Raw genomic sequence first — 11,986 nt, 5'->3', positions numbered from 1 at the left:
TTTGTTTCACTCTCAACAAACCACAATCTGTAGCTTGCGTTTGTTCTTGGCTTGCCAACCATGGTTTGTTGGAGTGAAACAAACCACAATCCTGAGTTCAAACACAATGCTAAGCCAGGGACCATGGTTTGCTTCCTCTGTGCTAGCTGCGAGGAAATAAATAGTTCAGAAAGGCACATTCATAGCAAACCGTTAACTTTTCTGAAATGCACAGCTGGGCCAAAATGGCTCCTCCCTTTCTAGAGCTTTCTTTAGGGCCTAAGGTTTAGGCCAAAGTTATGCAAAAAAAGTGCAGTCCTGGACGAAACAAGCTGCTGAATTAAGTGCACATGCCTGCAAAGGAAGAGAGCTCAGCACTTCAGCAGCTATTGATCAACCTGTCATGATCGTTCCAAGCTTGCTGTGGTTAAAAGGTAGCATGACTTCTGTTTGCTTTGGGCTTTTCTGCCCTCCCCCAGGATGAATGATCTGACTCAGAACCCAAATGAATAAACTGAATCCAACCGCGCCGCGAGACTTACGTGTGTGTACTTAATGTTGGCTTTAACCCAGCGGAGTTGTTCACGTGCTTCGCATTTTGTGAGATTGGCTCGCGCCTCTGGATGCTACCTCTTGCTTAGTGTTTGGGACATTGGTTCATCTGCTTTTCTGCCTGTGCAAGAAGATGAGAAGTATGTGATAATTCAGACAAGACTTTCAGTAGAACATGGGTCTAGGATATTCTCCCCTTTTGGTGCTATACAAATATTAGTATTCTAGTATGGTGGAGGGACGTGGGTGGCACTGTGGTCTAAACCACTGAGCCTCTTGGGCTTGCTGATCAGAAGGTCGATGGTTCAAATCCCCAGGATGGGGTGAGCTCCCGTTGCTGTGTCCCAGCTCCTGCCAACCTAGCAGTTCAAAAGCACACCAGTGCAAGTAGATAAATAGGTACTGGAATAGGTGGTGGAAAGGTAAAAGGCGTTTCTGTGCACTCTGGTTTCCATCACGGTGTCCCATTGCTCCAGAAGTGGTCTAGTCATGCAGGCCACATGACCCGGAAAGCTGTCTGTGGATAAACCCCAGCTCCCTCAGGCTGAAAGCGAGACGAGCACCACAACTCCATAGTCGCCTTTGACCGGGGGTCCTTTACCTTGGGGGTAAAACACATGTGCCTCCATAATTTTCTTACCCCTACTGCAACTCAAGACCGTTGGATGCCCTGAAATCAAGCATAAGCTGAATATACTCGCAATTATTGCCTGTGCCACAACTTTAAAAAAGGAACAACAGAATGTCTGTGTTAAGTTGTGGGTGAACATATCAGACGACACAGCGATTCTTCAAACAGCTCTTGTTTATTCACCGGCCAGGACAGAACTGAACTGAACTGAAGGGTTCAGTCAGCCTGCTAATATAGAGCTCCAGTACAATGTAACTGTAACAATTTTCTAAAACTATCCAATCACTGAAAGTCACTTTCGATCCCTTATTTGCATAACTATCTACAGTATCCCCCTGCTGGCCCAGGGTGAGAACTTCAGTACATAACAGTCTCCACTGATGTTCTAGTGCAGGGATGAGGAACCTGCACATGCTATTCTGCTCAGCTTCCATCAGCCCCAGCCGGCATGGCCATTGGTCAGGGATGATGGAGGATCAGAGCTTAGCCGCTCCTGTTCTACTGGCACACACAACTAGTCGCCTTCAGTTTCTATGGCTCCAGATGAAAAGAACATTTAGGTCTCAGTGAGCATTGCAATGAGAGAGCAAATGAGGGCTGCACAGCTTATGCTTGGTCAATTCCTTTGCTAGGTTGTGACTAGAGATGGAGAAAGGAATCATTCTGCACTCCACTTCACCACAGGCAGCCCTGTTTCTATTCCTCTGCAGTTCATCTTCTGCCACAGACTATGCTATCTGCCCCACTGTCTGTTCTGGCTGCTGATCCCTTATTTTCGAGGCTGCTGGTCCCTTATTTTCAAATCTGTAAGTTGACAGCTATGTATCTGCTTCTTAATATATATTCATTTTTGTAATTATTGTTTGGTTGCAGAAGTGCATTGCAAAATTCGGAGGAGTGAGAATTTGAAGGATAGCTGTGTTTCGGTTCTTATATTGTTTTGGAAAGTCCAAGTTTGACAGAGCTGGCTTTAAATGCATACCGAATCAAATTCCTCCTCCATCCCCGCTCACTGCCCTTGCAAAAAACCAACACAGAACTCCTTCCCAATGACCCTGGGTTCCTTAAACGATCTCCTTCTAGCAGAAGTGCTTAAATGTAATACATATACTTTAAGCAGGAAAGAACCACTTTCTTGCCACATCATGCCCTCTCTCCCCCCGAAGAACAAATGTTCATTAAAAAAACCAGGCTTGCAAAACAGACCTTAGGAAGGTGGGGGGTGGGGTGGGGTGGGGAATCCTAAAGCTATAGCTGACAAGCTTAAAAGCTTTTGTGATGGGCCGAGAGATGCACTGCCTGTGATAATTGCCAACTGAAGGCACATGATGCTTTTCCATCATTTCAAGGACAGGAGCGTCGAGAACTGTGAAATCCCATCGGAGCCAATCCCTTGCATTAGCCACGCCGATTGTTAGAAACACGTCAGTTGCCATTTGGACGCAGACATCACGCAACCCGGCCTTGTCAGCGTGGGAACTGCAGCAAGCACGTCAATTGCATCCAAAGAGCACCCTTCTGTGGGGAAATGCACAAGAAGGGCAGGTAGTCACAGGCCACCCGACATTTTGCTCCTTTCTACGGGCTGGTAAATCACATCGGTTTCTGCTGCTGGAGGAGTGTGTGTGTTTGCAAAACCTGTTTTCCTGCAGTACATCCTATCCCGGGAACGCAAGGCACAATGTGCACCATTAGGGTTTGTGGCAGGAAGCAGAGTCCCTCATTAAAAAATTGAGAACAAACCCTCCAAGCGTCCCCTGAGCCAAGGAGATAAGTAACTATACAACCTTTAGAAGACATCTGAATGCATCCCTGTACAGTGGTATCTTGGTTCTCAAATGCCTTGGTACTCAAACAACTTGGAACCCAAACACTGCAAACCCGGAAGCAAGTGTTCCCGTTTGTGAACTTTTTTTTTTGCTCCATTTTGAGTGCCACACTTCTGTTTTGAGTGTCTGTCTGGTTTTGCTATTTATTTTGTGTTTTTGTGGCTCTTTTTTTGTTCTGTTTTTGTGACTGCGTAGAACCCAGTTCAGCTACTGATGGATTGGTTGTGTGATTGCAGTACATTGTTTATTGCTTTCATTTTATGGATCGATGGTCTCGTTGGATAGTAAAATTCATGTTAAATTGCTGTTTTAGGGGTTGCTTTTAAAACTCTGGAACAGATTTATCTGTTTTGCACTGCTTTCTATGGGAAAGTGTGCATTGGTTTTGGAACGCTTTGGTTTTGGAATGGACTTCCAGAACGGATTAAGTTTGAGAACCAAGGTACCACTGTTTAGGGAAGTTTTTAAATGGCTTGGGGGTTGTGTAACTCCATACCCTCCAGCGTTTCTCCAATAGAAGTAGGGACATCTTACCATACCCACCAACATTTTTCTGAGGAAAAGAAGGATGTCCTAAGGAAAAGCGGGATGCGGGTGGCGCTGTGGGTTAAACCACAGAGCCTAGGACTTGCCGATCAGAAGATCGGTGGTTTGAATCCCCACAACGGGGTGAGCTCCCATTGCTCAGTCCCTGCTCCTGCCCACCTAGCAGTTTGAAAGCACACCAGTGGAAGTAGATAAATAGGTACTGCTCCGATGGGAAGGTAAATGGCGTTTCCGTGTGCTGCTCTGGTTCACCAGAAGTGGCTTAGTCATGCTGGCCACATGACCCGGAAGCTGTACGCCGGCTCCCTCGGCCAATAAAGCGAGATGAGCACCGCAACCCCAGAGTCGGTCACGACTGGACCAAATGGTCAGGGGTCCCTTTACCTTTACCTTTAAGGAAAAGCGGGACATTCCAGGACCAAATCAGAAACCAGGATGGCTTCTGTAAATCCAGGACTGTCCCTGGAAAACAGGGACACTTGGAAGGTCTGCATCCAGAAACTCAACAGACCAACACCTGCTTAGGTTCACTCTGACTATCTAACAGCTATGCAGAAGATGACCTTGGCAGATGCAGTCTCTGCCCCACCCCAAACTTGCATAACATATTTGCAGTTGCTGAAAACCCCTTTCTGTACAGGATGGGAAAGGTGTACAGGACGCCTCTGGTCAGACTGGAGTCTTTGTATGGAAAAGTCCCCTCCCACTCTGTAAACAAAAGACTCTGGCTAAGCTGCCCATAATAGCCAGAACAAGACCGACACAGTATCTAATGTAAAAAATCTACCTGTTCAGTACAAAACAATGTGGCTTCTTCTGTCTGCAAAGGCTAGACAAATGTGCTTCCTTCAGGAACATTATAAAGCAACACACATTTAATGCATAATGGGCTGTATCTGTACAGCCACTCTGGGGTTTGGTTCAAAATATTACAAAAAGAAAACCCTATGATTTTGAACAAGAGCTGCGCAGTTGGAAACAAGATGTCCGTTCCATTGCCTTCTTGACCCCCCCCCCCCAATCTCAACGTAACATTAGATGATTGTGGCAGATAACACTGGCAATTCACTTTTCATGTGGACCATATTTTGAACGGACAGTGACAGAAAGGCCCTTTGATTCTGCCCACTGACTCACTTCAGTGTAAGTGAGGGGAAAGACTCTGTAATATTCTGTTCTGTAGCTAATAGAAGAAGAAGAAGAAGAGGAGTTTGGATTTGATATCCCGCTTTATCATTACCCGAAGGAGTCTCAAAGAGGCTAACATTCTCCTTTCCTTTCCTCCCCCACAACAAACACTCTGTGAAGTGAGTGGGGCTGAGAGACTTCAGAGAAGTGTGACTGGCCCAAGGTCACCCAGCAGCTGCATGTGGAGGAGCGGGGAAGCGAACCGGTTCACCAGATTATGAGTCCACCACTCTTAACCACTACACCACACTGGCTTAAAGTCTATTTATATAAGAGAATGAATGACACTTTTTTTTTTCAGGTCAAGCAACTTGCACAAGCAATAAAGCAAAGATTGGTGGCTGACACAGCATGGGAAGCAACTTTTCTGCTTCGTATTAGAAGAATTTAAAAATAACTAACTTTTGAATCATAGAGCTTAAAGGGACCCGAGGGTCATCTAGTCCAACCCCCTGCAATGCAGGAATTTCAAAACACAGTCCCCCATCCAACTAGAAACCCTATCAGACCCTGCTTAGGTTTGCAGGTGTGCTAGCAGTTTTATTGCTCCTCCACTAGTCATACCATACCACCAATCATTTTTATAAGCACTATGCAATTAATTAACTGTCCTTAGGTTTTTTCCCCTTTTTATATAAACTTCTCTTAAACAACCAGAATAGGAAACCACAGTTGAATGAGGCTGATTTTTTATTTTATTTTAAACTAGTAAGTGTGGTATAACACAACTTTCATTATGGCCCAGAGCAAGATACGCAAGTTGTTTCCTTAACAAATTTCTTCACCTGTTGAGATCTAACCCCAGCTGGGAGCTTTTAAATATTGTTATAGATTTTTTGGGGGGGGACCCCCTAAACCATACAAATGGTAGGATTTTGATTATTTGGAGTATTGAAGGGAAGATTGGAAGCCTGTGGGAAAACACAAGCTGAGTCTCCTTTCCGAGCCAGGGTCTCTCCTGGGTTAGAGGCATTTACATGGCATAAGGCAGGGCTAGGCAACCTAAGGCCCAGGGGCCGGATGCGGCCCAATTGCCTTCTCAATCCGCGGACAGTCCAGGAATCAGCGTGTTTTTACATGAGTAGAATGTGTCCCTTTATTTAAAATGCATCTCTGGGTTATTTGTGGGGCCTGCCTGGTGTTTTGACATGAGTAGAATGTGTGCTTTCTTTAAAATGCATCTCTGGGTTATTTGTGGGGCATAGGAATTCGTTCATTCCCCCCCCCCCAAAAAAAATATAGTCCGGCCCACCACATGGTCTGAGGGACGGTGGACCGGCCCATGGCTGAAAAAGGTTGCTGACCCCTGGCATAAGGTATTGATGGCCCATCTAAGAGGAATCTTGGACCTGGGCAGACAAAGGTTGCCAAGGTGATGCGATGCGTGTGTGAAGTGACGGGAAAAGAGTATCCTTAGCAAGGTGTGCTGGGAAGAAGAGGGGAATTTTTTAATAATTTTTTAATAATTTTTTATAATTTATATTGGAGACCACTGTAAGCAGATGAAAACATTAGCAGGATTGCACTAACACTTGTAATGTAATGAGTAAAGGTAAAGGGACCCCTGACCATCAGGTCCAGGACATGACCGAGTCTGGGGTTGCGGCGATCATCTCGCTTTATTGGCCAAGGAAGCCGGCGTACAGCTTCCGGGTCATGTGGCCAGCATGACTAAGCTGCTTCTGGCGAACCAGAGCAGCACACAGAAACGCTGTTTACCTTCCCACTGGAGCGGTACCTATTTATCTACTTGCACTTTGACGTGTTTTCGAACTGCTAGGTTGGCAGGAGCAGGGACTGAACAATGGGAGCTCACCCCGTTGTGGGGATTTGAACCGCCGACCTTCTGATCAGCAAGTCCTAGGCTCTGTGGTTTAACCCACAGCACCACCCGCGTCCCTAACGTAACGAGTACTAATGGAGATAATGGAGTTATAAAAAAGCATGGATTACTGAAAAAGATGCAGTAGAAAAGGTTTAACAACAGAACCCATGGAGGGGAAGGTGGGAAGTCCAGAGATTTGGAAACTTCAAATCTCATTAACACAAGAAGTAATTTAATAAAAGCAATGACATTATTTTTTTAGAAAATAAATTCTTAAAGCTACGGCAGTCTCCGCCGCATCTTCAGTTCTTCAAAGCAGCACAAACCCTGGGTGAATACTTGGAACCCCCTGGAATTTTGCTACCGTTTGGCAGAGAATGGGGGGTGGCAGCCAACTTTGGTAACAATATGGCTTTGAGCCACACAAAGCATAACTCCAATAAGTTATCCAATTTTTGCCTGCCTGGTCTAGCCCTTATCAGATGGGACAATTGCTTCACCGAAACGGTTCCGCACATTCTGCGTTCCACTTTATGATTGAGGTTGCAGTCTTTTTGATTGTTCCCATAGTCAACACTGTTACCTAACAGCTGACTAGTTTTTGTGGTGGCATGGGCGGTCCTTTGCATCTATTAGATTTAATGGCAATTGTTTTGGAATCATTTCAAACTGATGTCCTGTGATCTTGCATCTATCTCTCTATTTTAAAATGTGCATCTATTAAAAAATTTGGGGGGCGGCGGCGATTGGGGTGTTGTTTTTATTTTTATTATGTATTCTGTGGTTTTATATCTTGATTTTATTCTGTGAACCACCCTGAGACCCCTGGGTATATGGTGGTATATAAATTCAAACAACAACAACAACAACAATAATAGCCATAATTTGTGGCAGTATCATTGCAGAGCACAACTTATGAAGCTGTGTTCACCCAGCAAGTGAAGAATCTGCAGTCTCTTCTCTTAAGAGTGTCTGGGATGATGTATAAATTGCACCTTGGAGGAACTTGCCCAGTTTTAACCAATACTAATTATTCTCCTGTGATGCATTTTATGAGTGGTCCTCTTTGTCTTCACTCTTTGCTACAGCTTTGTTGATCCTTCTTCTATTCCTCAGGTGTTTTCCGTCCCATCACCCAAGAAAAACAACTCCTGAGGAGCACATGGTCCGATCCTTACAAATCTCCTTAATCGGATTAGACTCTGAATTATTGCGTCAATTACTTATCTGATCGTTTCCCCCAGTGCCCTAATTTTGGTTACTTTGGTAGCAAGGAACAATTCACTTTTATGAAGAATGGAAACAGCGGCTGTGTGATCATTGCTCCTTCTGGGTGGGGGAAAGCAACTCTTGCTAAACAATCCTCAGGACGAAGGCAGGCTCGTTCCAGCAGCGTTTAACAATAACAATACAGAACTACGCCAAAAATACATAGTCAAGACACAGGAGCTTCCAAGCTGTTAGCCTAATTATGATGGACAATTAATGGGACTTCACTTCTGAGCCAGCAGCTTTGCAACCCAGAAACAATGTGGCATAACAAAGCCATCTGTTGCAGACAATACTACTCCTGTCCTCTCAAAGCCTCCAAGGATCTAATAGCAGACTCGTTGCAACAGAGTGGGGGGAAAGAACATTTTCATTTGAGAGAATCTGGTGTTTCCAAGAAGCGCAGTTCAACTGGAACTCTGCACATGCCCCTGAGACAAGGCATGCCTGTTGGTTTTGGCCTGAGCCATGAGCCTGGGGCTCTCACAGGGGATCAGAGAAAGCTAGCAAACGTTCAAGCTGGGTTCTTCACAGCAGAGGAAGTTCAAGCTAAATATCAAGGGAAGCCGTCATAAGTTCTTGCGAAATATCTTCCCTGCAGTGGTTGCCATAAAGGGGAATTTAACCCCAGTGATGCATAAGCATCATGCATCATGCAAATGTGCAGCTAATTGGTCCCCGGAACTTCTGCTACATCTTAATGCGAGTAAATACACTTGCATTTTTTCCATGACATGCTATTGATGAAATAATAGTACATCAGAGGTGAATTTATGCTGGACCATCTACACATCATTCCAACTTATTTGTTGCTTTGTGGTGCTTGTTATGTACTTGAACTATACTCAGAGTCGCAAAGTGATTTCATGCTCTTTATTCAGCTCATAGTGGTGAGGAGGAATGAATGAATGTCCCCTCAAAGTATCTGCTTTATATACATTATTTACACAATGGGCTACACATGATTGGCTAATTCCGGAATTCTACTGTAAGCCAATCAGGTTGTGGATTCACTTCTATCTGGAGCATGATTGGGTGGTTCCTGCCAACCAATCATACTGCTGCATTGTTCTAGGACCAATCAGACTGCTGCATTCTGAATCCTATTGTTCTAGGACCAATCAGACTGCTGCCTTTTGGATCCTATTGTTCTAGGACCAATCAGACTGCTGCAGTTTGGATCCTATTCAACTCAGTACATAACAGTACTGAAGTTCTCACCCTGGGCCAGCAGGGAGATACTGTAGATAGTTATGCAAATAAGGGATCGAAAGTGACATTCAGTGATTGGATAGTTTTAGAAAATTGTTACAGTTACGTTGTACTGGAGCTCTATATAAGCAGGCTGACTGAACCCTTCAGTTCAGTTCTGTTCTGGCCTGTGAATAAACAAGAGCTGTTTGAAGAATCGCTGTGTCGTCTGATATGTTCACCCACAACTTAACAGTGCTTGCTCAGTTTTCCTGCACTGTTGCCATCCGTAGGGGCACTGTTGCACTCTACCACAACACAAGTAGAACAAAAACAACAACAACCGCCCTCTTGGGACATTTGTGGGACATGAAAAAAGTTTACTTGATTTCAGCAGGACCAGCAGAATGTCCACCACAAAACTTCTGCAGATGGAACAACGTTGAAAGCAGAATCATGCATACCAGCCCCGGTACCATCATGAGCACAAATAATCTTGAACACAGAATGAAGTGGAGGGGTTATTATTATTATTATTATTATTATTTTAATTTATTACTCCCCATCACCCTAAGCTGCCAAGGCAAGTTACAACAGTTTATAACACAACATTAAAACATTATTTTTTTTAAAAAAACTTACAATTACAAAAAACCTCAAAAAAATCTAATAAAAATGACAAAAACATCTAATAAAAAGCAACAGAAGTTCACACAACTGCTTATATTTAGATTTCTAATCTTTCTGCATTGGGAATATTCAAGGCCATATTCTTAAAAAAAGGGAAAAAAAGACTACTTTCCCCATGCCATTTAGTTTTAAATTAATTCTGGACAGTCAATAAGGGACACCTGGGAAATTTTGATTTCCTGGGAAAACGCCACTCCCCCGATGTAAGCAATAATTTACTATAAGAGCAGGCTATGATTGCCCCATAGACCCCATGTGACCTTCCTGCCACTCTGGGGCAGGAAGCACCATCATCTGAAGGGTCATGACAACCCCCCCTCTGCCTTTTGACATTTGACATCCCTCCACCCAACCCTGTCCTTATGAGATGACGCTGTTTGCCAAATCCCCCACCTGTCCGGAAGCCCCTTTCCTGAGACTGGGGACTGCTCAGACCCCAGTTTGGTCAGTCTTCCCCACGCCAGCTTTGCCATGCTTCCCGCCATGGTCAGCATGCTGCCCAGATGCCCTCTAAGGCTTCCACAAGAGGGCACTGGACATTGTCAGAGGGTTCATGAGCACGTGAGCAGATGGGCGAAGGTGCTGAGAGACGGCTGGAAGAGGCTTATCCACCGGTAATGACAGCAGCTGTCAGAACTGATAGCTGCTCCAGCCACACTGGAACGAGCCCAAATCGCTTAGGAGCTGGTAGGGTGACTGGAAATCCTCAGCAAACCCTCTTCCCCATAAAGCCCAGGGCTTCTTGGTGTGCAGAGGAGTGGTTTTGCTGACCACCTATGCCACACCAGAGTTATAAGGGGAGAAGATGGTGCTGTGGTCTAAACCACTGAGCCTCTTGGGCTTGCCGATCAGAAGGTTGGCAGTTCGAATCCCTGCAACGGGGTGATCTCCCGTTGCTCTGTCCCAGCTCCTGCCAACCTAGCAGTTCGAAAGCACAAGTACAAGTAGATAAATAGGTACCACTGTGGTGGGAAGGTAAACGGCGTTTCTGTGCACTCTGGCTTCCGTCATGGTGTCCCGTTGTGCCAGAAGCGGTTTAGTCATGCATGCCACATGACCTGGAAAGCTGTCTGCGGACAAACACCGGCTCCCTCAACCTGATCGCCAGATAAGCGCCGCAACCCCAGAGTCGCCTTTGACTGGACCTATCTGTCCAGAGATCCTTTAGCTTTAGCTTTACCTTGTTGGATTTCTTTTTTTTAAAAACTCCCCACTGCATTGGATCCTAGCCCTGCAGTGGTGCCAAAGAGCAGAAAGATCGAGCTATTCTAGAACTGCATGGAACTGCTAGATGGGGAACCAGCAGATCTCCAGATGATGTTAGATTCCAGCTCCTATCAACTCCAGGGAAGGTTGATGATGGTCAGGGATGATGGGATGGGATCCAGAAACATCTCGAGAGTTGCAGGTTCCCCCATCCCTGTGCTAGTGGGTTTACAATTTGGGTTTGTGTTTTACACTGACGAAGCCAACATCATGATTCTGCGCTATGTTAAACAGAAGCTACCATATTTTTTGCTCTATAAGACTCACTTTTCCCCTGCTAAAAAGTAAGGGGAAATGTGTGTGCGTCTTATGGAGTGAATGCAGGCTGCGCAGCTATCCCAGAAGCCAGAACAGCAAGAGGGATTGCTGCTTTCACTGCGCAGCGATCCCTCTTGCTGTTCTGGCTTCTGAGATTCAGAATATTTTTTTCCTTGTTTTCCTCCTCCAAAAACTAGGCGCGTCTTGTCGTCTGGTGCATCTTATAGAGCGAAAAATACGGTATTTCCTATTTTTCTCTGTCCTTTACCTTTTACCTTAGCTATGCCACACCAGAGTTGCACAGGAACCCAGCCTTAGCTGAAGGCAGCTTTAAAACACTACTCGCGACTCTTAAGAATCTCAGGGATACAGTCTGTGCCCAGATATGTTTAGACATTAAATCGCTGTTCCCGTCAGTCTAGTTATTCTGCTTGTTCCTGCCACAGCACACAAGCGTCGCTTGGGCATGCAAATGAAAGAGGATACACAAGCTCATTGCAGAAGTGAGCTGGGTGTGTACAATGTAGAAGCTGTACTTTTAAAGCACATTATTTCCCTCAAAGAATTCTGGGCTTTGTAGTTTACCTCTCACAGAGTTAAAACCCTACAGCACCCAGAATTCTTGCTTTGCATTTATATTGTGCACACAGACCATTGTGCGAGGGAGAAAGGGAGGCTCTGATATCAACTGTGTGGCAGGCAGGCAGTCCTTCATGATTCTGTTCAAATTCAGAATCAAGTATAGATTCCTGTACTCCCCGC

At 45.1% G+C, this 11,986-nt stretch overlaps 1 protein-coding gene across 1 annotated transcript in view; it reads right to left on the bottom strand.

Moving 5' to 3' along the window:
• The window catches only part of FRMPD1 (FERM and PDZ domain containing 1), an 83,892-nt gene that overhangs the window by 45,224 nt on the left and 26,682 nt on the right, over window positions 1-11,986 (bottom strand). The window contains exon 2 of the mRNA XM_080986665.1: window positions 522-652. The gene's annotated coding sequence lies outside the window, so the exon portion shown is untranslated. The remainder of the gene's footprint in view (window positions 1-521; window positions 653-11,986) is intronic.

The sequence above is a fragment of the Podarcis pityusensis genome (assembly GCF_964106645.2).
Source record: "Podarcis pityusensis genome assembly, chromosome: 17".
In the NCBI taxonomy this organism is placed as follows: Eukaryota; Metazoa; Chordata; class Lepidosauria; order Squamata; family Lacertidae; genus Podarcis; species Podarcis pityusensis.
The sequence above is the reverse complement of the archived record's forward strand: the minus strand, read 5'-3'. Positions and strand labels throughout refer to the sequence as shown.